Here is a 25637-nt window from a genome sequence, read left to right as displayed (position 1 = left end):
ACTTACCTCTGCAGTGGTGAGTCCTGCCGCCGGTAAAGGCTCCGGCGAAGGGGTTTTCGCATTCTCTCTTCTTCCTCTTGCTGTCTTCTCACTTCCAATAACTCCAACTGGAAGAACAAGACACAACGGAACCTCAGTCTCATTTTACCACCTTTATCTGAGTAAATTAATCTGGCAATACCACCTTCAAAGAGTGATGGGTCACACTTCAATTTTAACGTTGGCTATTTACCTGGGACATAAAGACGTGAAAAATGGTAGCTAATTTAATTACCTAATGATTACATTGTAGTTTCTTTGGAATTCATTGGAACATGCAAAACTTTGTACCAATTATTACCAATTATGTTGAATAATTTGAACGCACCAGATTATATTATTACAACATAATCTTTCATGAAATACTGGGTAAATACTATAATGACATGCAGTTAACATGCAGTTAACACTAGGTGTCAATGTTAGTACGTGAACTTGAATAATTGACTAGCACAAGATTGCTGTTCACTAAACAATGTTTTCTTATTGAAACCTTATGAACATTACAAATACCCACTGGAATAGGACTGAAAATGTAACTGTCTATGAGTAAGACTAATGTCTATCAGTAAGAATCGTTTTACCATAAACATTCGTGACACATGTGACAGAAGAATTGCAACCCGCCAAAACACTCACCGTAGTCAACCTCTCCAGCGCTGAGAAGCGCTCCTCCCAAGTGGCGGCCGACTTCTCGAACGCCTCGTGCCTCTTGATCAGTTTCTCCACCTCGTCCACGCTCTGCCCCAACTCACGGCCGAACAGGTATGGTTCCTGTCCCAGCAGCCACGCCTCTGCCACCCCTGCATCCCTCCCAAACTGGTGAACTTCCAAAACTAGACCATGCAGAGCAAAGAGAGGAAAGACACAGGGGAAAGAGACAGAGAAGAAAGTCAGCAGGGAAAATTGGAAGAGAGAAGGCCCAACTGAAATTGTTTCCTTTCAATGTTGTAGCTAACTTATGGCCTCTGGCATGGGGGAACAGGTAACCTGAGCATTCATGACTAACATCCCCCCCCCTCCCCAAACAGAAACACTCACTGTCCACTTTAGCCCACAAGCATTAGTTATCAGCAGAGCCAACGTGGTCTCAGAGCATTTCATATCATTCTGTACGTAAATCCGAGACACTCCATTTAGTATGATATGTTACGTTTCATATGGTATGTATTAATTTGTCGATGTCCATCATCCATTTTGTATGATATGTTACAAATTAAAATGTGTATGATATGTTTACAGTGCAATTCGTACAATATGTTACTAATTGCAATTCGTACAAAATGTTCACGAATGTCAAAAACATACAATATGTTACGAATTTGCTAAACATATACAGTGAGGGACGAAGTATTTGATCCCCTGCTGATTTTATGCGTTTTCCACTGACAAAGAAATTATCAGTCTATAATTTTAATGGTAGGTTTATTTGAACAGTGAGAGACAGAATAACGACAAAATAATCCAGAAAAACGCATGTCAAAAATGTTATAAATTGATTTGCATTTTAATGAGGGGAATAAGTATTGATATAAGCAATGACGTGTATAAACCCCGGATTGCGATTGCTATTTAATGGCCAACGTGAGGCTTTGAAGCCATCGGCCTCCATAGGAATGAATGGATACTGTATTTCAATAAAATGTTTAAGGCAAAATTACATGTATTTAAGTACTTCTTTGTTGTGGGGACAGTAACATTAGTACTCTCCCCAAAAAATGTTTTTAGGGAATATGTTTATATTTTGTTATTATATTTTTTATTTTCATGTTCAGTTTACTAAACATAATTTTTATGAATGCATTAAGGTGTCTGTAATAGAATATACTTGTCAAAAATAAATGTAGACATACAAAAATTGATTTCTATAGCTTCCAAAATCTTTTTTAAATGGAGGGAGGAGGAGTACCAAAATGTCTGCTCAGTGGCTTTAAAACAGTGCCCTGTTAGTCATCTAGGGGTTAATACATATAATTAATTGCATGTCACAATACAATGACAAATCACATTTGTCCAGTGGGACTGGATATGCCCAACTAGTGACAAGATTCCATCCAATAGCATATGGGAAAGTATGAATGAAAATCCTTACTCAGTCTTAACCACTCCCGTCGGTCCTCCCACTTGTCAATCATGTCTTTCCTCTTGTCCATCAACTGTAGTAACTTATCTTTGATCTAAACAGAGGACAGAGCAACACATTATTATCTTTTAACATTGGGTATCATCACATACAAACAATGCAATACACTAAAACCTGAAGAGGCTACAATGCGGTAGGGTCATTCCAAGAAATGAGTGCCTTTGATATTTTAAGTAGAAATGATGCACCAATATTGAATTTTAAAAGCCTGAAGTGCCCTTTAATAAATATTTTAATATGAATAAAGACTTGCTAAAGTGCGAAGATTCAGCATTTTGACATCCCTCTGTGCACCCTCTGTGACTTCCAGGAAGATTTTAACCCACTTCACCCCAACATTTCTCCAGGTTCTCACCATCATTGTAAAGCCCTAGTTATTTGTTTCTTTGACAAAGTTATTTCTGAAGATTATTATTGATTTTATATGATTAGTGATTCATTTTAAGCTTTAAAAAAAACCTGTCCCTCATTTGAATGTCAACCTTGTTATGTGAACTGAACTCTTGTTTTAATATGGTGAAACTATTCCTTAAAAATATCAAAATCAAAAGAAACATTGAACATCTAATACTCAAATCATAGTGTAAAAGCAGGTGAGATGGTTCTACTCTTTTTGGCAATTTTCTGGTGTTTTGTGGTGGAAAACTGAGTGGGTCGAGCATAACACGTCAACCCAGTTAAATATTTTTTTGTGAAACTCCCTGTTGCATATAACAAGCTTCCATTTCCCCTGTCACAAGGGGATTTATGGCTGATTTAAGATGAAATCGCCAACCCTGTTACTTTATTTGGCACTTAATAGGCACTTACTATAGTCGTTTTTTCATTTAACCTCTTGAGATGTAAAAACATATTTTTTATTAAGTGGAAGCTCTTAATGACAGAATGTTAAAATTACGTGAAATCCAAAGTTTATTTTCACCAAGTTACACATCTCAAAAGGCACCAAATTAGTAGAACAACCCAGTAACATAGGGCTGTCAAATTAATTTCCCCAAAGGGACCATTTAAGTACTGGCAAAACAATATGGTGGAACCTCATCATTAGGCTGGCTTTCACCTGGTCAGTTCATTCAGACCAGTGCAAAGAAAGAAAGGAGACGAGGACATATTTAAATTGAGAAAGAGCAGTGGTCTGCAAATGGCTCATGGGCTGCCCTGCAGTAGCATAGCATTGGTTTGGCTATGGAACTTACCTCCTCTGATGCATAGTGCTTTCTGGCTAGCAGAGACTTGCCCAACTCGATGCAGGCGGTGAAGCTGTCGTTGCGGGCGTCGATCTCAGCCTTGATGCCCTGGTGGTTGTTCATCAACAACTCCACCGAGGACACATCCCTGTCCAGAGAAAGGAGAACACACACACACACACACACACACACACACACACACACACACACACACACACACACACACACACACACACACACACAGATCAGGATATCAGTATACAAATTGGAATAGGCATTTCAGTTTACCTCCTGAATTGACTGAATTGAAATGGAATTGAACCCAACCTAGCAAAGCACAAGACTAATTTACCTTGGATTCTCCTGGGCTTCGATGAGACGGATGACGTCCTCCATCCACAGCATGAGGTCGCGCACCATGCTGAAGAAGCGGAATTTGTCGCCCGTGTCCAGGAGGTGGACCCTACGGCCGTCGCAGGCCTCCAGCAGGGTATTCCAGGCCTCCAGCACCTCGCTCTCCCTCCGCTGGATGTCGTCTGCCTTGTCGCCGGCGTAGGCCGACTGGAGGCGGACAGCATCCTCCTGCAGCTGCCTCACCTGAAGGTCCGAGCACAAGTCGCTTTAATGCGTTTTATTCTACAATTACGCTACCTTCCACTGCCTGGTATTTACATTAAATTACAGGCTATGTGTAATTAACAGGTTAATAATTACTAGTGATGTGCACTGATATTGAAAATCTATATTGATATTGGTTTTAAAAAATGAACCGATATCATATCGGTTTAATGAATAACATTGCAACTGTGTGATTGTTTCATTTTCTGTTCATTTCCATGGCTTTGTGAAGCTCAGACAACGGCTTGCTGATTGCCCGTTAGGATTGCCATCTGGGGGCCAGTTTGAATCCAATGGGAAGCCAATTGGTGACCCATCAGCAGACAGTTAAGTATGCTAAGATGAGAGCCTGTGAGAGGGTTTTGTGTCTGCAAGAACAGTCATGTGTCCTCTTTTACATAGTGTAGGTTATCAATATCAATATATTGAATTATCAATATTGGTGCCCACTACTAATAATAACATGACATTTCATTTTTGGAGTATTCGGCAGTGCAGTGAGCTACAGGGATATATTAGCTATGTACATTATCTACCTGTGTTCCCAGGGCCTGGATGTCGTGCTCGAAGGTGGTGTGCATCCGCTGCAGTGTCTCCACCGTGTTCTGGTCACGTCCCACCTCCTCGGGAAGCTTCTTGTGTTTGTCCAGGATGCGGCCCAGGATCTCCTTGGCGTCGTGGTAGAACTTGTGTAGCTCGTAGGAGGCGGCCAGAATCTGTGTACGCGTGTCGATGAGCTCCAGCAGGTCAGCCCAGGCCTCGTTGAGGCCGTCCTTCCACTCGGCCACCGTGGCGGCATCTGCGTGGCCCGCATTAATCAGCTCGTCGGCCAGGCGGTTGACGGCATCCACACGCTCCTGGCCGATGTTGCCTGTGTCGCGGGCAAACTCCCGGAAGCGCTCCTGGAGCATCTGTGGATGGATAGATGGATGGAGAGGAGGAGAATGAGGACCTTTAACACAATTATACACTGTACTGCCTTGTCTTGCCTACTAAAAGGTAATGGTGGTATCAAATGGACAGTACTGAAATCAGTCTATGGCCGCGTTACAGACCATTTGCAAAGCAGTCACACACCAAAGCTCACAACACCTGGATAAGTGTTAAACATGTCAACCGTATCAATAGGATATTGAGATATGATGCCCAACTGCAATGTAGATGATGTGGCATTCAATTATTGGTCAATTTGTGCAACAAGGCTGCTTTGCAGATGGTCTGGAATGCGGCCTATGTTTTCCCCACCTGACAGCACCAGGAGTGAGAGGGTGGGGTTTTGAAGTCAGGTGACGTAGCTTACAGTGACATGCTCGTAGTCCTGTCCCAGCTCATGAGATCCGGCCACCACCTCCCGCTCGGCGATCCACTGCTCCAAGTCGTCAACCTCGCGGTTGAGCTGGAACAGGCGGAACCTCTCGTCCAGTTTGCCCCGCCTCTCCTCAGACAGGTCCTTCATGCCAGCATAGAGCTTGTCCACCTGAGACTGACGCATGCCTATCCTCTCACTGCCCACACAAACAGAAATCAAAGAGTTCAATGATCAGTGGACGGGGTTAACAAGAGTCATCTTTTTTGTTGTTTTTTGCTAAGAAACATGTTCTTGTTCCAGCCCAATACTGACACCCCTGATCAAACTAATAAACTAGTCATGGTCTGCAGTCAAGGCTTTCGTTAGTGAAATCAGGTCTGTTATGGTTATGCTGAAACATAAATATGCGTACACACTCCGGTTTAATGAATGCTTCACTCATAGAAATGCTATTACTGGATCGGACATTCCTATTCAGGTCAACGTTCCTTGACGGGCGGCCATATTAAGTGACATTCTATTTCTCTGGCTTCACTCTGGGCTCTCTCACTGACCTCTCTGGATGTCCTGCAGCTGTCAGGCCTCTGCTGGTCTTGGAGAGCTGATGGACTGTCTCAGCGTAGTCCTCCACCGACTGCTCCACTATCTGGTGCTTCTTCAGCATGGCTACGGAGCTCTGCTCATCCTAAGAGGGAAAGACACCTGTTTTAAGCGCTTTTGGGAATTCCATGTTAGAAGCAATATTATCAGTACAGCACACGCACGCACACATGCACGCACACAGGCACACACACAGTCAATATTCCTCACAGTGGGGAACACCCATGGCAAAAATATTATTTGTACAGCACCAAAACACTGTCAATAACAACACCCTAGTACCTTGGCCTTCTCCTCAGACATCATGTACAACTCCTGCTCGCTCATCCAGGCCTCAGCCTCGGCGGCATCAAAGTAGTACTTCTGGGCGTTGTGGGCCTCCTCCAGTCGGGCGTGACGCTTCTCTGTCTCCTCAATCATCAGGCCCCACAGCTGTTGCAGGTTGGCCAGGCGCTGGCGGATGGCCTCCACGGCCAGGCTGTCCTCCATCAGCAGGCTCTCGCTCCGCTCAAAAATGTCGTCAAACCGGGGCTGGTGTCCCTGGATTTCCTTCTGCAAGGTCTGAGAAGGGCATACAATACCTTTATTGCCCATTTCCATGGAAATTCATTTTGTAATGTCAGCAATACATTGAAATACTAGATACACAAAACCAATAGAGTACAATACAGTAGATGCACTTCAAGTAAGTAAGTAGTAAGTAAGTAAGCCTTGCCTGAACGGCTCAAAGGGCAGGAGCCCTATTTCTGTAGTGTACACTCCCTGGAGAGGACACCAATCTGTCGTTTCCCATATCTCAATTAAAACTCAGTAAGAGAGTGAAACTCTTTGCTAGGTATGATACCATTCAATATATTTGTTTAAATGACTTGGTAGGAATAAGATAACAGACCTATGCAGGCACTATCCGGACACCTTGTCAGTGACGTAGTGATAAAAAAGTGGGTAAATGCTGAACGCCAATCGAGATGTGACTAACACTGACACTAACAACGCTAATTTTGCTTATAAATAGGTGCATAAACGTATTCACAAATATATAATGGTGCTTAATTTGGGCCTAAGTGTGACTTCCTTGTAAAGTGACATGTTCAACCGATGACAAAAATACACATACCTGGTTTTTCTTGATAAGCAGTTGAACGGTCTGCAGGTTGTGACCATGATCTGTGGAGGTTGCAATTGGCATCCTCTCTTCGACCCAAAGCTAAAATGGACAAGCCAAATAGATTATTAAGTGCATTGAATGAAAGTACCAGAACAAATAAAGCACACACACAGGTTTGTTTTACTATCCTTGTGGGGACTAAACAATTGATTCCCATTCAAAATCTTATTTTCCCTAACCCCTAACCTAACCCTAACCCTAACGTAGCAGGCGTAAAAGAAACGCCTGAAACTAGATCCCCTACATACTGGACGAGAAGGAAACAAACTGTTCAACCAATCCAGTAAATTTGGAGGAGGAGTTAAGATGGAGTGTCGCCTTGTTAACGTCCCAAACCGGAAGTTGCATCACAGGCTCTCTTTCCATTTCCCCTGAAAACTGAAATGTCCCCACTTGTCCGAATTTTCCTTGTTTTACTATCAGAAAACCAAAACACACACACACAAACACACACACAGTACGCCCCCAGGAGGCAGCTCAATCAACTATCAACTCACAATCTCATCCTCCACGTCCCGGTTGAACTGGTGGATCTCGCGGGAGGCCACCAGGAAGTTCTTTCTCTTCCTCAGCGGGTCCAGTAGCTCTTTGAACTTGTGCTCCACCATCTGTCTCTGGCCGTCCACCTCCTCTGTGTCCTTCCCTTCCTGGCTGAGGACCAGTGCCTGGCTCTGCAGCTCCACCACCTCCCTCTGACGGACCTCCACCTGGTTCTCCAATATCTAGGGGCCACCGGGGAGAGGGAGGAGAACATTTTGAAAACAGTGTTTCCCCTAGATGATGTTCCAGGCGGGGCCCAGGCCACTAAGTCAACATCCATGGCTTCTTAACCAAGATTTTCAGATGAGACCAATTGATGCCATTATTTTTTTCTTGTTTAAAACCAATTGAAGCCAACTTATTTAAATAATTATTATTATAATTTTGTATTATTATTTTATTAATGCCAACATTATTTATAAATTTGGTTACAACGACACATGCTCCACCATGTAGAATACCTGCTGCTTCTTGAGCAGGATGTTGACGCTGGTCAGGTCTTTGCCGTAGTCGTCCGATTGAATCTGGCCCTCCAGGCCACCCAGCCACTTGTCCAGGTCGGCACAGCTCTGTGTGAACAGCTCAGCCTTGTTGGCGTCAAACAGGCCCTGGGCCTTGGCCTGGGTGGTGGACTCCAACTCTTCCCACATCTTCTGGAGGGCTGAGAGCTTCTCCTTAACCACCGACTCTGTCTCAGGCTTCTCCGACACCAGCTGCATCCCATCCTGGCGAGGAAAGAATCAGAATCACCTTTATTCGCCAAGTGAAATATGTATTTTATTGTCTTAAAATAATGTAATTTTAATGACAACATCCACTTAGGAATACTTAAGAGATAACTGAGCATGTTCATTTCTTTTAATTGGAAGCGCTTATTAACTTCATTCATTTAGTACACAATGCAAAATCATCAAGACAGTGTGAATCTTATTTTGGTTTGCTAACCTTCTCAATCTTGTCCAGCCACTCCTTGTTGGACTGCAGCTCGGCCATGAAGGCCTGATGCTTGAGCCATTTGCTGTGGAGGTTCCTGGCCTCGTCGTACGACATGTCCTGGGCCGTGAGCATCTTCTCGTTGATCCACAGGGACAGCTGCACACACACACAAGGTAGGTAGGTCATTGGATTTGACTGCCTTAGACTGTGAAAGTAGTCTGTCACTATGCATACATTGCCACAAAATGTATTAAATGTAAAACAGTAAGAGTAAGTATTCCTATTTTCATAGTATCAGGACTGATACCAATGTTAGACTCTTAGGGACGGTTTCCCACATCCAGATTAAGCATATTCCTGGACAAAAAAAAGAGAATCTCTGTTGAAAGTGCTTTTTAATCCAGGAGTAGGCTTAATCTGGGTCCAAGAAAGACATGTTGGGCAGCAGACCTCTTGGCAATCCTGTAGGAACTTCTGAAGGTCCCGGTTATCCTTCAGCCTCATCAGTAGCTCCACAGCAGCCTCGCGGTTCTTCTTATGCCTGTGCAAATGTTGGGTAAACAGATTTGATAATGGATAATAGATCCCTTGTTAATTGTGACTACCACAAACAAGCTACCAGTTGTGTGTACCATACAGCAAATAGTAATAAAAGCCACTTGCTGGTTGTGTTGCAACTGGGTCTGTACCATTTCTGGAGATTTTCCAACAGATTTTTTTATATCACAATATGTATTACCAAGTAAATGCATAGATCAATTCCAAGTGTTGTACTGGCATTTGTGGTAGTTGTAAACCTAATAAGTGGGTGGTCACATATCTAACCATTGGTGGTATTCCGAGTAGTCTTTTTTCGCAGTCAAGCTGTGCAGGTAGCCTAGTGGTTAAGCGCGTTGGGCCAGTAACCGAAAGGTTGCTGGTTTGAATCCCCAAGGTGGACAAATCTGCTGCTCTGCCCTTGATCAAGGCAGTTAACCCCCAACAACAACTGCTGCCTGGGCGCCGATAACGTCGATTAAGGCAGCCCCCCGCACCTCTCTGATTCAGAGTGGTTGGGTAAAATAAAAAATTTATTTTGGTTGAATGCATTCAGTTGTGCAACTGACTAGGTATCCCATTTCCAGGAGATTGCTTTATCGTATTAATGTGCTTCCTGGGGCATTAAATACTCCAACAGGTGTTGTGAGATCTAATCTGCGCAGCAGAGTAACTGCGAAAATGACGACCTGTCCACCAGTGTCATTTGTTACTATATAGTAGAAGAGGCTTCTAACCTGTCATCAATAGACGTCGCTCTCTCCTGTATGCGGTCAGCGTTGATGTTGCCGTCGCTCGCCAGCCGCCTACCAGCCTCCACCACGCCGTTTATCTTCTCTTCGTTGGCGTCCATGGTGGTCATGAAGTCCTCCTGCTTCTTGATGGCTCCTTCGGCCCCCTCAAGCGTAGTGGGCATCTCTGTATGGGCCAGCATGTACTCCTAAGAGTAGGATTATAGAAAGAGAGAGTCAGTGGGATTATTAGAAAATCCTGTGACTGAGACTGGATATCCAGGTTGGGGTCAATTCCATTTCAAATCAGTCAGGGAGTAAACTGAAAATCTTGAATTGACTGAATTGAAACAGAATATAGAACCCAACCCTGCTGGAATTCAATCTAAAGCACATTGGACGCTTTCTGAAATGTACTTTAATATGCGCATTTGATTTGCACAGCAGCATGTCCTGGGTAGAGGGAGTTGATTCTAGGTGGGCACGGAAAACAACACATTGTTACCACATCCCTGCCTAGTAAAATTAGGTAATATCAGCTAAAAGAGGACTTTAAAATAAACTGTTACTGAAAATATATTTTTTAATGAGACTGAATCAGTGAAATGAAATAATAGTGAAACTGAACCATTCACTTTGGATTCCTAGGCTAAGATTTTTGGAAATTGAAACGACCAATCAAGTACCCTGGTTTAAGGGGTATCGACCAATCAACATACCTGGTTGTTGAGGAAGGCCTCGGCCTGCTTGGTGTCCCTGAGGAACAACTGGTAGGCGTGGGACTGTGCCAGCAGGTTCTGCCGGTTCTCCCACATTTTGTGCAGCTCGTTCCAGCCCGTGTCCAGGGCCTGTAGCCGCTGCCTCAGGAACATGTACTGGGCATCCATCTGGCCCTGGGTCACCATCTCGCCCATGTCGCGCATCTTCTGGTAGTCTTCCTCGTAGTTGCGGATCTCGTTCTTGATGCCCTCGTGCTGCGCTAGCAGCTTCTCGGCCTCGGCCAGCGTGTTGGGCGTCTCCTCCGAGGCAATGGCTGTCTGTGTGCGCGACAGCCACGACTGGAAGTCATCCAGCTCGCGCAGGAACTGCTGCAGCTTGCTGGCCTCGCCAAGGGACTCCTCGCGGTTACGCAGCGTGGCCTTCATCTCCTCCCACACGGCGGTGATCTCGGCCAGGCGGCCCGTGATGGCCTTGGCCTGGTCCGGGTGCTCGCCGGCCAGCCGCTCGGCCTCGCTGCGCAGGTCGCCCAGCTTGTCCTCGATGGCAGCCAGGTCACGCTCCATGCCAGTGAGTTTACGCTGCAGTGCCATGACACCCGTCAGGTCGTTGCCTAGCTCCTGGGTGGACTCGATGACCTTCGTTTTCTCGCGGATCCACGACTTGGTCTCGTTGCAGTCCAGGTGGTAGTTCTGCACGCCCAGTGCCGAGATTAGAGACTCTTTCTTCTGGTCCGCCAGATCCCGGAACTGGCTCCATCTGTGGAACAAATTAATAAATACAAATATGGTCATTTAGCAGACACTTGTATCCAGTTGACAGACAGTGACACATATTTCAATATATGTGGCCCATGCGGGAATCAAACCCAACATAACCCTATTGTTGCCAGACCAAGGCTAAAACTGACTGAACCATTGGCAAATTAATTTGATGATAACCAATAATGTCCAGCTCATTTCCCAATTCAAATGATACAGTGATATCCAACACACAATAACACCATTTTGAGTCAATAGGTATTAGAAACTCACCATGAGCAAAGTAAATGTCAGACAGTAACTGCTTAACTACATTATAATGACCTAATCATCTTTTGGTTTCTTCATTTGGCATCAGGTAGTTGCCAATCATATTGAATGGCATTCAATCAGAACCTGAAAGTGCCATCTTCAACCGTAAATGTTGTGAATACCAGGGACATTAGTGATGCGCGGGTTGACTCATAACCCGCAGTCCCAGTGGTTATATCCGTGGGGCGGGCAGGTTTAGGGTCATGAAATATTGTGTGGATGAAGGGCAGGTGTGTGGCGAATAGAGATTTAAAAGAAAATTCATACATTTATAAGTCTTGTGCAATTTATATCTATATTGAGTTTTTTCTTTCATTATTTTAGGCTATCTGGCATTAGAGTGTAAGCCTAAGCTTAGGGTCTAACTCTACGCGCGCCAAATAGCCTACACGCCAATCGCCAAATGCTTTTGGGAACGGGCAGAAAAAGTTAACGTTGATCCACGGAGGCAAAAAGGCCAAGGTCAGAGTTTAATTCAACAAGAGAAAAGCTGCTGTCAAATTTGTATAACGCCTCAAAATCATTTCACGTAACACTGCTATCATCCTCTTTGACCACTTCCCCTAATCTTTCCAAACATTAATTTTCTGGCAAAAGAGGATGATAGCAGTGTTATGTGTGATGATTGTGAGTCGTTATACAAATTCGACATTCACAAGACGGAGACCTCAAATAGGCCTATGGCATGTCAAGGGAACTGTAGCCTACTGTTCAGATGGGTTAAATGGAAACTGTTGGTTTATAACCTCTCACATAGCCTTAATAACTCCTGCAGAATTAAGCATTCCTGTCAGTCAAATTATACACCAAATGTAGGCAAAATGTTTACTCGAGAACAATAGTGGAGAGATATGATTTCTTTATTTTAGCATCTTGAGAGAATGTGAATGTAGAGGTGCTATCTTTATCAGCATCATAAAAGCTGATAGTATTTCAACCACATAAAATTGAAATCTTATCAGAAACATGTTGGGTCGTTTTCACAGCTTTTTATTTCCTTACAACCTGTCAAACTGACGTCATTTGAACATTTTGCACAGAAAATCTTTCCCGTTTTCTTATACTTATTGCATTTGCTCCCCGGTCCCTAAACGTCTTTGCACCGAGAAAGAAAATCACTGAGAAAACTTCACTGATGTCAACTACATTGAAGCATTCATTCTATTGATTTATTACATTATTCTGGTGAGCAAGGGTTTACTTAGTCTTCTAGGACAACAAATAATGACAGAAGAGAAGCTGTATGTATCTAATTATAGACATGTTGACTAACAAATAGCCTACCAAAATGTTGGAAATGATAAGTAGAAACATATCAACACTTTCTATATTAGTGGGTTAGGGTCGGGTGCGGGACTCAGATTTTCACTTTATCACATATAGTCGGTCCGTTGCGGATGGGTTATTAGCAATTGCAGCTGGGTGAGAGTGAACAAATAGCTGACCCGCACACCACTAAGGGTCATATCAGCTACAGATGTAGGATCTTAATTTGAGCCAGTTTGCTACAGCAGGAAAATTATCCTACAGCAACAGCAAAAGGGGTTGATATATTTTTAATTAGGGCAAATCAAGTCTGAAAATGTTTAGTGGAAGTTACAAACTGTAGAAGCCTTGTTGTTTTTATTTATATTTTTTTAGCCCTTTTTTCGTGATATCCAATTGGTAGTTACGAGCTTGACTCAACACCCCAACAGACTCGGGAGACGCGAAGGTCGAGAGCCATGCGTCCTCTGAAACATGACCTGCTTCTTGACACACTGCTCGCTTAACCCGGAAGCCAGCCGCCAATGTGTCGGAGGAAACGCTGTCCAACTGACGACCAAAGTTAACTTGCAGGCACCCAGCCCGCCACAAGGAGTCACTAGAGCACGATGAGCCAAGGAAATCCCCCTGGCCAAACCCTCCACTTACAACGCTGGGCCAATTGTGCGCCGCCCCATGGGGCTCCCGGTCACGGCCAGCTGTGACACAGCCTGGGATCGAACCTTAGGCTGTAGTGGCGCCTCAGCACTGAAATGCAGTGCCTTAGACCGCTGCGCCACTTAGGAGGCCCCCTAGAAGCCTTGTTAAACCTTGAATACACTACAAGTTTGCATTTCCTGCAACAACAGGATGATCAAATTAAGCTACGGCATCTGTATGATAGGAGATAGTGTGATGTCTGGCTGTGAATGGCTCAACTTGCCTGTTGTTGAGCTTATCTTGCTGGGCTTTGATGTCCTTCTCACCGGGGTGTCCGTTATGCATCAGCTGCCTGGCGATCTGGTTCACGACAGCGACGCGTGACGCCTGGTTGTTCATCTCGGGCTCCAGGCTCTCGAACCTGGGAAAGAGAGAGCATGCCATGTCATGACCAATCAAGTTAAAACTGCACACAAACTATTTTCCCGTCAAAACACATTTTAAGATAGCATACGCAGAGAGGCATGTTTGTTCTACATACCATATTTTTATCTGAACGTTCCACAATGTTGTACCCTGATGAATGCACCACAGTTGTGTCAAGTTGGCTGGATGTCCTTTGGGTGGTGGACCATTCTTGATACACATGGGACACTGTTGAGCGTGAAAAACCTAGTAGCGTTGAAGTTCTTGACACACTCAAACCGGTGCACCTGGCACCTACTACCATACCCTGTTCAAAGGCACTTCAATCTTTTGTCTTGCCCATTCACCCGCTGAATGGCACACATACACGATCCATGTCTCAATTGTCTCAAGGCTTAAAAATCCTTCTTTAACCGGTCTCCTCCCCTTCATCTACATTGACTGAAGTGGATTTAACAAGTGACATCAATAAGGGATCAAGGCGTTCACCTGGATTCACCTGGTTAGTCTATGTCATGGAAAGTGTTTTGTAAATCGCGAGAACGGGTTGTCACACCCTGGCTCTGGGACTCATTATGTTGAGCCAGGGTGTGTTCATTTCTATGTGTGTATTTCTATGTTGGTGTTCATTCTAGTTTGTTGTATTCTATGTTTGCCTGAGTGACTCCCAATCAGAGGCAACGAATGTCAGCTGTTGGCTGGTTGTCTCTGATTGGGAGCCATATTTAAACTGTATGTTTTCCCTTTGTGGTTGTGGGTTTTTGTTCCGTGTTCGGTCATTGATACCGTGGACGTCACGAGTCGTTTCTTGTTTTGTTTCGTGCTTTAACTAATTAAAGTCATGTTTGTTCATCACGCTGCGCCTTGGTCTACTCATTACCTCGATCGTGACACGGGTTAAGAATATTAGGGATCAATGAAAGAAAGCCATCTAAATATATGGATATTCGTCTCTGTTTCCGCACCAATTGAGTACATTAAAAACTACTCTGACCTTGTAGATTATTTAGGGTTAGGGAAGTATTTATGAATCATAAAAACCTAGTTTGGAGAGCCTTTATGCACGAAAGAAAGAAAACGGTGGTTTGATTCTGAAAATTGCCACATTCAGTTCTTTAACCATGGTAATGTTTGAAGATTAGTGTACATAGAATTATAATAGGGAGAATAGTGTACAATAGTAGGCTATACCCTCCTCTATTGCCTGCACTAACCATGGAACTGTGTGATGACACAGCCAAGTATTGCGACCATGTGTCGAGTTCAAACGGTTACGGCTTGGTCTGCGTTCCCCTCCATAATGATTTAATTAGCCTACATGTCTTTTTTTATATTATCAACTGTTACTAATGATCCTCAGCAACAACCACATGGCCGTGACGGCGTTTACAGAGGAAGCAAAGCAAATGAAACAATGGAATGAAATGGAATGATAATGTAGGTTATACCAACTGAAGGGAACTAACAGTCAATTGGCAGTTGAATATGTGTTGTTATTAGGCCTACTGACATTCAATACAGATAGTGGCTAATTTCTAACATGACAGAAATAGGAAACAGAGAAAGTCAGGCTAGCCTATAATTAAGACATTCGAAAGTGCTCATCCGTGCAAGTTAAAAGGCTGTACAATTTTAAATACTGTGTATTGGCACAGCATTTCATAAACTTTACTGTGGGAAAGTTGATATGTGGATATGCTTCAGTTTGCTTCCATATGACTGGTTTCACATTTGTCTCCAGCGATTATAAGGTAAAATATATCTAAAGCAAGTGTCATTTATATTTACAATTACCTTATCCAAACGGATTACTCAATTACTTAGCTGTTATCAATAGCGCTTATCAAGTTGTAAATTACAGTGCATGGAGAATGGTATTATTTCTATAGGGAAAAAATCAAGTAGATGCTTTTTCCACTTGGAACCGGTAGGTTTGCTAGACCTTATTCATGGTTTCCTCGCACGTAAAGGTGGTGGAATTATTAGGAAATTAAGTCAAGGTCAGAATACAGCGTATCTGTAGACACACCTCCGCCACACTTTCATTTATTCGCCAAAACAAATAGCAGGTGAATAGCATGCTATTCTCATGCTTAAGTTCAAGGTTAGAATACGCATTGAGAGAAAAGTGCATTCCATTTACGCACGCTTAACTCGGGTCGGAATCGGGCCCTTACTGTTTTGCAAATGGCCAGAGTTCTGTGTCTTCTGCACAACTACTTGCACGTGATTGAGAAAAACTGTATCTCGGGAGTTTCATGTAATAACCTCATAGAAGAAGTTAGACATTCCTTGATGACATCAGACTCATCACCCAAGAAACAATCTGCAATATTTTCTGTCATTTAAACTATATACCTATTTATTTATGAATAATATAACCTATAAATGCCTCATGTGCATAGTATAACTATCTAACCCTAACCCCATCATAACTGTCACGTCTCCTCCCGTTGCTCCCCTCCGACGCTCGGATTCGCCGGTCTACTGAGCCACCGGTCTGAGCGCACCACCTCGGCAACACCGGAATGGAAACCCAACGCACCCTAATCACCTCCAGCGCACCTGCACCTCATCATCTCATCACCACCCCTATATAGCCCTGGACTGTTCAGTGTTGTGTTGTGTGTGCTTGTTAGTGTCATGTCGTGTCCTCGCTCTTTGTTGTTAACTTGCTCAGTGTTAAGTAAACCTTTACATTGTTGATTCCTGCGTCTGCGTCCTGCCTCTTCATATCCTCAGTACTCGTCACAATAACCAAAAGTATGGTTATTATTAAAGTTGTTTTAATCCATTGTTTGTAAACAAAACCTAGGTCAAATCTATGGTGAAATATATATGTAAAATACTTGAGTGGCACACTAAGCTAAATCAGGCCTGAAGGGGTAGGGGCTAGGGGTCGACTATGGCTTCAGCATGCATTTATATATGTATGGCTTCTCTCTCTCACCTGTGCTGAATGACCTCTAGGTCTTCTAGCTTCTCTGGGATCTCCATGCTGTTGAGCCACTGCTCCTTCTCATCGATCCACACCTCGCAGGCGTCCGCCTCGCTGAACATCTTGTAGAGGGCCAGGGCGTCCTGCAGTGCCTGCTTTCTCAACCGGGTCAGCTCGGCCACCTCCTTGTAGCGCTCCTCTATGCCTGCCAGGCGGCCCTTGACCTCTTCCGACCGGGCCTGCTCCTCAGGCAAGGCGGCCGCCTGCTCATGGAGCGCATCAATCACCGGCCGATAGCTGGCCACCTCGGCAGCGGCGTCCTTGTGCTTGCGCACCAGGGCCTGTGTGGAGAACTCGTCATGGCCCACCTCGCCGCTGGAAACGATGCGCAGGGCGTCCAGGGTCCAGGCGTCAGCGTCATCTGCGTCCGCCTGGAACTGGTGCAGGGCGCAAGCCTCCTCCAGATGGGCCTTCCGCGCGGCCGCCAGCTCCTCCAACGCTGCCCACTGCGCCCGCAGGTCGGCGATGCGTTCGCGGATCTTGGCGGCGCCAAAGTGGCCGCCGTCGGTCATGGCCTGGCCCTCGGCGATGGTGTGCTGCAGGTGACCGGCACGGCCGCTCATCTCGTCCTCCAGGGCGCGGTGCTGGCTCAGCAGGCGCACAGCAGCCGTCAGGTCCTTGCCGCTCTCGTCCGACGACAGGATCTGCTCCTTCTCACGTATCCAGCCCTCCTCCTCGGCCATCTCCCAGAAGAACTTCCAGAGGCGGCGGGACTCCTCCAGGCGGGCGCGGCGCTCGGCAGCCAGCTGGGTCAGCTCCTGGTAGCAGAACTCCATGTGGGCCACGCGGTCGCGTATTACCTGAGGGTCACAGGGCTTGTAAACTGTAGAGGAGAGAGACAGAACAGAGGCCCAGTTAGCATCTAGCAGCACCCACATATTTACATTGTACTGGATTGACTTACATGTGATGATTTAATTCCATTGACTACGATTACTTTCATGTTTATTTTTCCATTTGCTTGTATAGATCTTGAAATATCTTGCAAAACGCTATGCTATACAACTGAACCGTACAATTGTGTATTGACATGTATTATCATCGTTAGTTATTAATACAAACACAAGTGAAAACAATATGATTCACAATTAGAATAATAGCAGCCAGAATGTTTGGGACATTCTCACCGTCGCCGTCGATGGCGAACTTCTGAGCATTGTTGTTGACAGCTTTGACTCGGTCGGCCTGGATGCCGATGTCGGCCTCCACCAGGGCGTGTTTCTGCAGGAGATCCTCCACTCCGAGCAGATGCTTCCCATAGTTCTGGGACAGCAGCATCATCTGTGTGGCAGAGACATAGAGGCATGACATACAGGCATGTGTGGGAGCAACATACAGGCACCTTCAATTACACTGGCCTAAATTTGTCAGTTGCCAATATGAATCGTTTACTTTCGTGCACTTTAAAAACGCAATATGAGTGGTGGTGAGGAGAGGAAATGTCAAGGTGAGGAGAGGAAACTTTTTGAAACTTTTGTAATTTCGATTAAATCAATTCCAAATCAACCTCTACCGCCAACTCCCTAGCGACTCCTGTAAACCTAAGAGGATTCGATAGGTGGAAGCAATATGCCGACAATTCCACCCAGCCAATCAGATAGGCAAGATGACAGTGCTTACAGTACCAACCCGATCCTCTTGTATCTACAGGAGTGCCTAGGGCCGAGGTTCAGGTGTGCCGATTTGGAATTATTCAGCATTGGACTGACATAGTCCAGTTAGTTTCACCATTGATACTGCTTAAAATTATAATTTAGAAGAGGGACGGGACATTAAGGTAACATTATCTGACAAGGTAACACAGACTGATACGACACCCCCTACCGGAAATTTCACACAAGATAAATACATTCCGTTTGCAATTCTAACATGTGAAATGACTTGAAATGATTTGTTTCCAATACATTTAAAATGTGTTCAGGTGTTAGTGAAAGCAGGGTAGATGGGGTAGAATGCATTTTGAACAATTACATTTGTGTTACAATCAAAATAAAATGTGTAATTATTAATTTTGTCTTTCCAACACGGTTTTAAAAGTACATTTTCAGAAGGGTCCCCTCTCCCTATATTACCTTCATCTCGTCCATCCAGTCCATGATGTAAAGCATCTCCTGGAAGACCCTCTGCAGACCCAGGTTCATCTCCAGGCGCTGGCGCCTCGCCTTCAGAAGCTCCAGCAGGTATTCCCACAGCCGGATAACGTTGTCCTTGCGCGCTGCGATGCGTTTGATGTCGTGGTACTTCTCTGCCTCCAGCTCCTTGGCGACGGACACCACGGCCTGCACACGCTCCTCGTACGCCGTAATATCCGTCTCGATGGCCTCATGCTTCTTGGTGGCCGCGTCCACCGCCGGGAGGTCGAAGCCAAAGTTGTCCTGCGAGATGTGATGGGAATGGAATAGATTAAAATACAATACAATACTGTTAGGATATACTGTATGGTTGGCAACATACAGGCATACATGGAAGACATACTCTTTATTCCTGTAATGTTATCGTCTTTACAATTTGACAATGACATAAAATACTATGTTTCCTTCAAAGGGGCAATCCACTGTTGCTACATCCATTTTTGGATTTATACATTAATGATATATACCCATTGATTCTTAAAGAATATAATTGATCAATGCCTCATGAGATTATTTCAACTGTCACACCCCATCAGAACCCAAAATATAAGCTTGTTTTGCTCCAATGTTTGTAAACATTGTAAATGTAAACAAACACTGTATAGCCTCAAAACATGGTTAAAACGATCATTTGCGATATTATGAATGGTCAAGTCTTGCATCCATAGCTCTGTCTATGAATTTGAGAGTGGTTACATTTTCCCGGCCCATCCCTCAGGTTATTACCAAAACAGAGGCGGGGCGTCCCCTTTGTTATTGTTTCAACTGCAGATTGGCCCTGAATTCAGTTTGACAAAAGTGGGACAGCAAATGAGATGCACCGTTTACATCTGCAGCACTTCATCTTAATGTGCTACAGAGATGCTGCCGTACCAGTGAATGTGAAGCTTGCATTCCATTGAATCTGTGTGTCCACTAAGTGGTGCAAAACTGTGAGAAAACAAAAGGCTGAGACATTTGTATTGACAATGATGTGGTAAAGTACTGTATTTTGTGTAAATAGGAGGTAAAATGTCACAATTGCTTTTTATAATTATTATTTGTGTGCATGTGTGTGCGCGCGCGCGCGCGTGTGTGTGTGTGTGTCAATGGCTGCGCGACAAGCCATTGGATTTCGCTTAGCCAGTTGTCCCTCATGGCTACTTTGAGTGTTTGTGTGAGTATGTGCATACATATGCATGTGTGTTTGTGTATTTGTGCGCAAGCATTTGTTTTTACCTGTGAGACGAGGCGCTGGTTCTCACTCAGCCAGGTCTCCCTCATGGCAGCCTTGCGGTCAAAGCGGCGAGCCAGCTGCTCCAGTTTCTCCTGTCGAATCAGCTCCGTCCTCAGAGCCAGTTCCCGCTCATGTTCCGCTTTCTCCAGTCTCTCCCAGGTCTACCACACATTATTAAGTCAGGTATATCATAAGGACAAGACAGACCAACATGAACGTCGGACGTCATTTTTCTGTTCATTTCTAGACTATTTCTAGACTATTCTACATGTTGAATTGCCACCATTTGCCACCAGTCTGTCTTGTCCCTTACACATAAACAATATGCCAATGGTGGATTCAACTCTTTCATAATCTCACAGTTTTATGTCCGGATGCAAAATGTATGAGTTGGCTGAATTACTCCTACTGTAATAATTATACCATAGTAAAACTCATACTTACTATTAATAATACTACCACACACCAAAGAAAGACTACCAAACACCCTGACACAGACAAACAGGAGAGAGAGATAGTGAACAACCTGATGTTCCATTAAGACAAAACATTGGTCAAGGAGTAGGATAACTTTGTCCCTAGACCCTGATCTTGAGTCAGTTTATCATTTTCGCCACTTATGGTAAAGGTTAGGATTGAGGGAAGGGAAACTGATCCTTCATCTGTACCTAGGGAAACTTCACACTAAAGCGTTCGTCAGAGACTACAGGCATCACCTTGTTAATGTCAGAGATGAGTTTGCCCTCCCTGGGCATGTAGACTTTCTGGTTGTTGGCCCTCATCTTGCTCTGGATGGTAAACAGAAGCACCTCCAGGTTGCCCTTCTCAGTAAACCTGATCGATAAAAAGATAAATGGTTTTGGGGGAGTGATATTTTAACAGCGTCAAAAAAGCTAATGTCTTAACACATCGCATCACCTGAAGTTCTCAGGGTTGCACTTATTTCAAAGCATTTTTGGAATGCAACAGTCATGTCTTATTTCTGCATCGTTACATACTAAACATGCATACATTAATCGCTTCAATTCATGGACATAGCAGAACGAAACATTTTCAAGGAAATTCCACTACAAGCAGGAGAGAGGCGTGCACCCAGAATGTTAGGTATTGTGCCATTCATTTAACATAAGGACTTTACATTTTTGTTTTAGGTAGTGACATGAATTTTTCATTAACATATTGGTTTAGAAGTTTGGAACAAATAATTTGTGATGTTCAGGGAATGTTACAGGAACATTAACCAAAAAAGGGGTCAGGGAATGGCAAGATAACTGGACAATGTTATACCTTGAGTAAATATTACAGACATTTACAAATATTCTTAAGATGGTCTTAAAGCTGAAGATTGCCCATCTTGTCAGATCTCCATAGATGCATAGAGGGTGCATTGGGGTATAGGGGTTGATTTGGGATTGGGTGCTGGGGGGTGCACTCACTTAGGGGGTTTCTCGACTGTGCGGTATGTGTTGAAGGCTTGAAGCTGCTGCTGGACCCCGTTTAAAGAGTTGGCAAACTTGCGATTGTTGAGGATGATGATGGTCTGCTCGATCCACTCCAGCAGGTCTGAGGCCAGAGACTCGTACTTCTCAATCATCTTCTCTGTCTCAATGGCATTGTCCAGTACCTAGCGGAACAAAGAGGACACACATGTCAAGCTCTGGCCAAAAATGTCCAGACCTGGGTTCATACAGTATTTGTTTTCTTTCAAACACTTAAGAGTGTTTAGTGGGTCCTTCCTGGAGTGCCAGATTGACCGAGTTTGCACTTTTGGTACTATTCCATTGGTTTCATTACGCCAGAAAAGCACAATCAAGTACAGCTTGAAAGTTGTTGTTTTTAATACTATTTGAATCCAAATCTGAAAAGCTCTTACTCTGCCCCGAACAACTGAGGCAACTTGTTGACAACAGCCCCACAAACAAACATGGAATTTGAGATAATAAATTGAGAATAAACGCTGAATCACCTTCCCAATGCGTTTCCCCTCCACTTTCAGCGCCTTCATTTTGGAGAAGTAGTGGTAGTATGTCACCACGTATGTGATAACGGACTTCTCATCGGGGTGGTCAACACTGATATCTGTGAAGCAAAAATTACATTTCTGATTGATTAATACAATTTGTAAGTCACAGCGACGATGATTTGGAACTTTTCAAAAAAATCTTAAAAGGAGATCTCCTTTTGTATTTCATTATTTTGTATGACAGGGCAGTGGGAAGGTAAAGCAGGTGATATGCTGATAGAAAGTGGAAAGTGGCAGACAGGGCTCAAATCCCCATCGCCAGGGGTTATAGGTAGTCTGGAGTCTGCAGCACTATCCCTAGACCAGACTCTGGCACCTACAGTATTTTATGCATTCCAGTTAAGAATTATTACAATTTTATTACGTTTATATGGACAACAAAAACATAAGTCACAGTACACTGAGAAATGATGCGTTGCACCAGATGTAGCTATTTTCCATATGCTCTCCTCTACTACATTGAAGAGCATAGTCCAGAACTCACCCTCTGGGTCCAGGAGCTTGGTAAGCCCCAGATGCTGCTCAGCCAGGTTGAAGGCATTCTGCAGGTTGTGGTGGGCATTGGACTTTTTCAGCTTGTCAAAGTCAATCAGGTCTGGCCTATACACAAGACAAAGCATCATACCACAGCACCAGTTATACAGTATAGAAACCAAAGAATCACAACGTAAATACACAGATGTAATTTACCTGTTGAAATGTTATAATTAAATAGTTATGATCTGATATCTCAACGATTCAACACAATTATATCAAATAATGTACAGTAGTGCATCAATAAATCCCAAAGACACCAAAAAGTAATTATTTGGACATTATTGTAAATAAGAAAATAAATAGTCATAAATGAGGGGGGTTGGAGGTGGGATAAAAAAGTATATATTGGGTCATTACATGTGACCATATTAAGTAAATAGCAGACTGTCACATAAATCACAAAGGATAATTGGTCTGAGTTACATGAGAAAAATTATCTGAATTATGTTAGGAAGGTTGTAAAATGTGACCCACCAGGGCATGAAGGATAGTTGATCAAACAGACTCTTTTGTTACCTGTGCTTATGGATGAGGGCGTTGAAAGCCATGCCGTCTCGCCAACTGGTGCTGAAGTTGTGAATGTTCACGTTTGGATATCTACAAAGAACAACAGATTTGACGATTTGTTCAATGTTCAAATTCATTCCCTAAGCAATTTCTATATAATTTAAGATGTGGATCTGCTTCTGGCATTTCTTTAATGACTTGTTCTGAAAGTAAAAAGTCCAGTAACATCATTAGCTATCTACACCATATTTTCTGTAAATGAAAAGCCCCAATGGTGTTGCTGTTTAAATAAATGTATAACTATCTTGAGGATTGTTTAAGTCAAGTGGAAGAACTGAGAGCTGTAATGTACCAAGTTTAAGTATTTCAAATCTCGAAGAAACGTGCCTGAACGCATGGTGACAGTCAATCACTCACCCAGCAGTCTTCATCTGGCACCAGAGGAGCAGGGCATCCTTTGCTGATCTCTTCTCCTTGTTGTCTCCATCAGTCTCAACACTGATGTCCTGGATCTGTCACACAGACAATGATACAACAGAACCGTGAACAGTGTCAAATCAAATCAAAAATCTAATTTTGTCACATGCAACAGGTGTAGACTTTACCGTAAAATGCTTACTTACGAGCCCTTTCCCAACAATGCAGAGTTAAAAAGTAAGAAAATGTGATTTTTTAAAATAAATAGTAACACAATAAAATAACAATAACAAGGCTATATACAAGGAGTACTAGTACCGAGTCAATGTGCTGGGGGTACGAGGTAGTTGAGAAGATTGAGGTAATATGTAAATGTAAGTAGGGGTAAAAGTGACTAGGCGATCAGGGTTAGATAATAAACAGAGTAGCGGTAGCGTGTGGGAAGAGTGTGAAACAATGTGAATGTGTGTGAGCGTATGTAGTGTGTGTGTATGTGTATGTTGAGAGTGTAGTATGTGTGAGTGTGTGGGTAGAGTCCAGTGAGTGTACATAGAGTCAGTGCAAGAGAGTCAGTGCAACAACAAAGAAAGTGGGTCAATGCAAATAGTCCGGGTAGCCATTTGCAGTCTTATGGCTTGGGGGTAGAAGCTGTTCAGGAGCCTTTTTGGTCCCAGAATTGGCGCTCCGGTACCGCTTGCTGAAGAGAACAGTCTTTGACTTCCTCTGACACCGCCTGGTATAGAGGTCCTGGGCCGTACGCACTACCCGCTGTAGCGCCTTGCGGTCTGATGCCAAGCAGTTGCCATACCAAGCGGTGTGCTCTCATACATAGCCTAAATATCTTATTCATGTTATAACATAATCTTTATGTAAACAATTGACTGTGTAATATGTGTGCTGAGAAATACAAAAGTTATTATTGGATCACTGTTATAAAGGATGAGGCCCTGCAGTAAATCAGCTACTGATGCTCAGTTGGATTGAAATCAGCATACTGGCCAACTCTCCTCCTGGAGAGCAACTGGGTTTGTTGCTCACATAACAATAATAACATACCTGAAACAGATAATCGAGGCCCTACTGTACACAATGGGTCTCCAGGGTAATATTAAAGAAACACTGGCTAAGTGAGCGTTCAAACAAGACCAATTGATTCGTAAAAAACGCAGCAACTCAATGGTTTTCAATGGGAGCAGTGCTTTGGGGGAGGCCCTCGGGTTGTGTTGCGCTGTCCGTTATATATGTTGCAAAGACTTATCCATCCCCCAATTGAAAAACTAGAACAGCATTTCTAGCAAATCATTTCTCCCCACCGCTGCATCAGACATACAGTTCCTTGGGAAAGTTTTCAGACCCCTTGACTTTTTCCACATTTTGTTACGTTACAGCCTTATTCTAAAATGGATTAAATAGTTTTTCCCCCTCATCTATACCCCAAAATGACAAACCAAAAATCGTTTTTTTATTTTTTTTGTGCAGATTTATTACAAATAAAAAACTATTACATACGTATTCAGACCCTTTACTCAGCACCTTGTCGAAGAACCTTTGGCAGCGATTACAGCCTCGAGTCTTCTTGGGTATGACGCTACAATTTTGGCACACCTGTATTTAGGGAGTTTCTCCCATTCTTCTCTGCAGATCCTCTCAAGCTCTTGGTGGTTCCAAACTTCTTCCATTTAAGAATGATAGAGGCCACTGTGTTCTTGGGGACCTTCAATGCTGCAGACATTTTTTGGTACCTTTCCCCAGATCTGTGCCTCGACCCAATCCTGTCTCGGAGCTCAACAGACAATTCCTTCGACCTCATGGCTTGGTTTTTGCTCTGACATGCACTGTCAACTGTGGGACCTTATATAGACAGGTGTGTGCCTTTCC

The 25637-nt window shown here is 43.8% G+C and overlaps 1 pseudogene; it reads right to left on the bottom strand.

Moving 5' to 3' along the window:
- The window catches only part of LOC121572334, a 95766-nt pseudogene that overhangs the window by 12335 nt on the left and 57794 nt on the right, over positions 1 to 25637 (bottom strand).

Source organism: Coregonus clupeaformis, unplaced genomic scaffold (assembly GCF_020615455.1).
Source record: "Coregonus clupeaformis isolate EN_2021a unplaced genomic scaffold, ASM2061545v1 scaf0107, whole genome shotgun sequence".
Taxonomy (NCBI): domain Eukaryota; kingdom Metazoa; phylum Chordata; class Actinopteri; order Salmoniformes; family Salmonidae; genus Coregonus; species Coregonus clupeaformis.
This window is presented reverse-complemented; position numbering and strand designations above follow the sequence as displayed.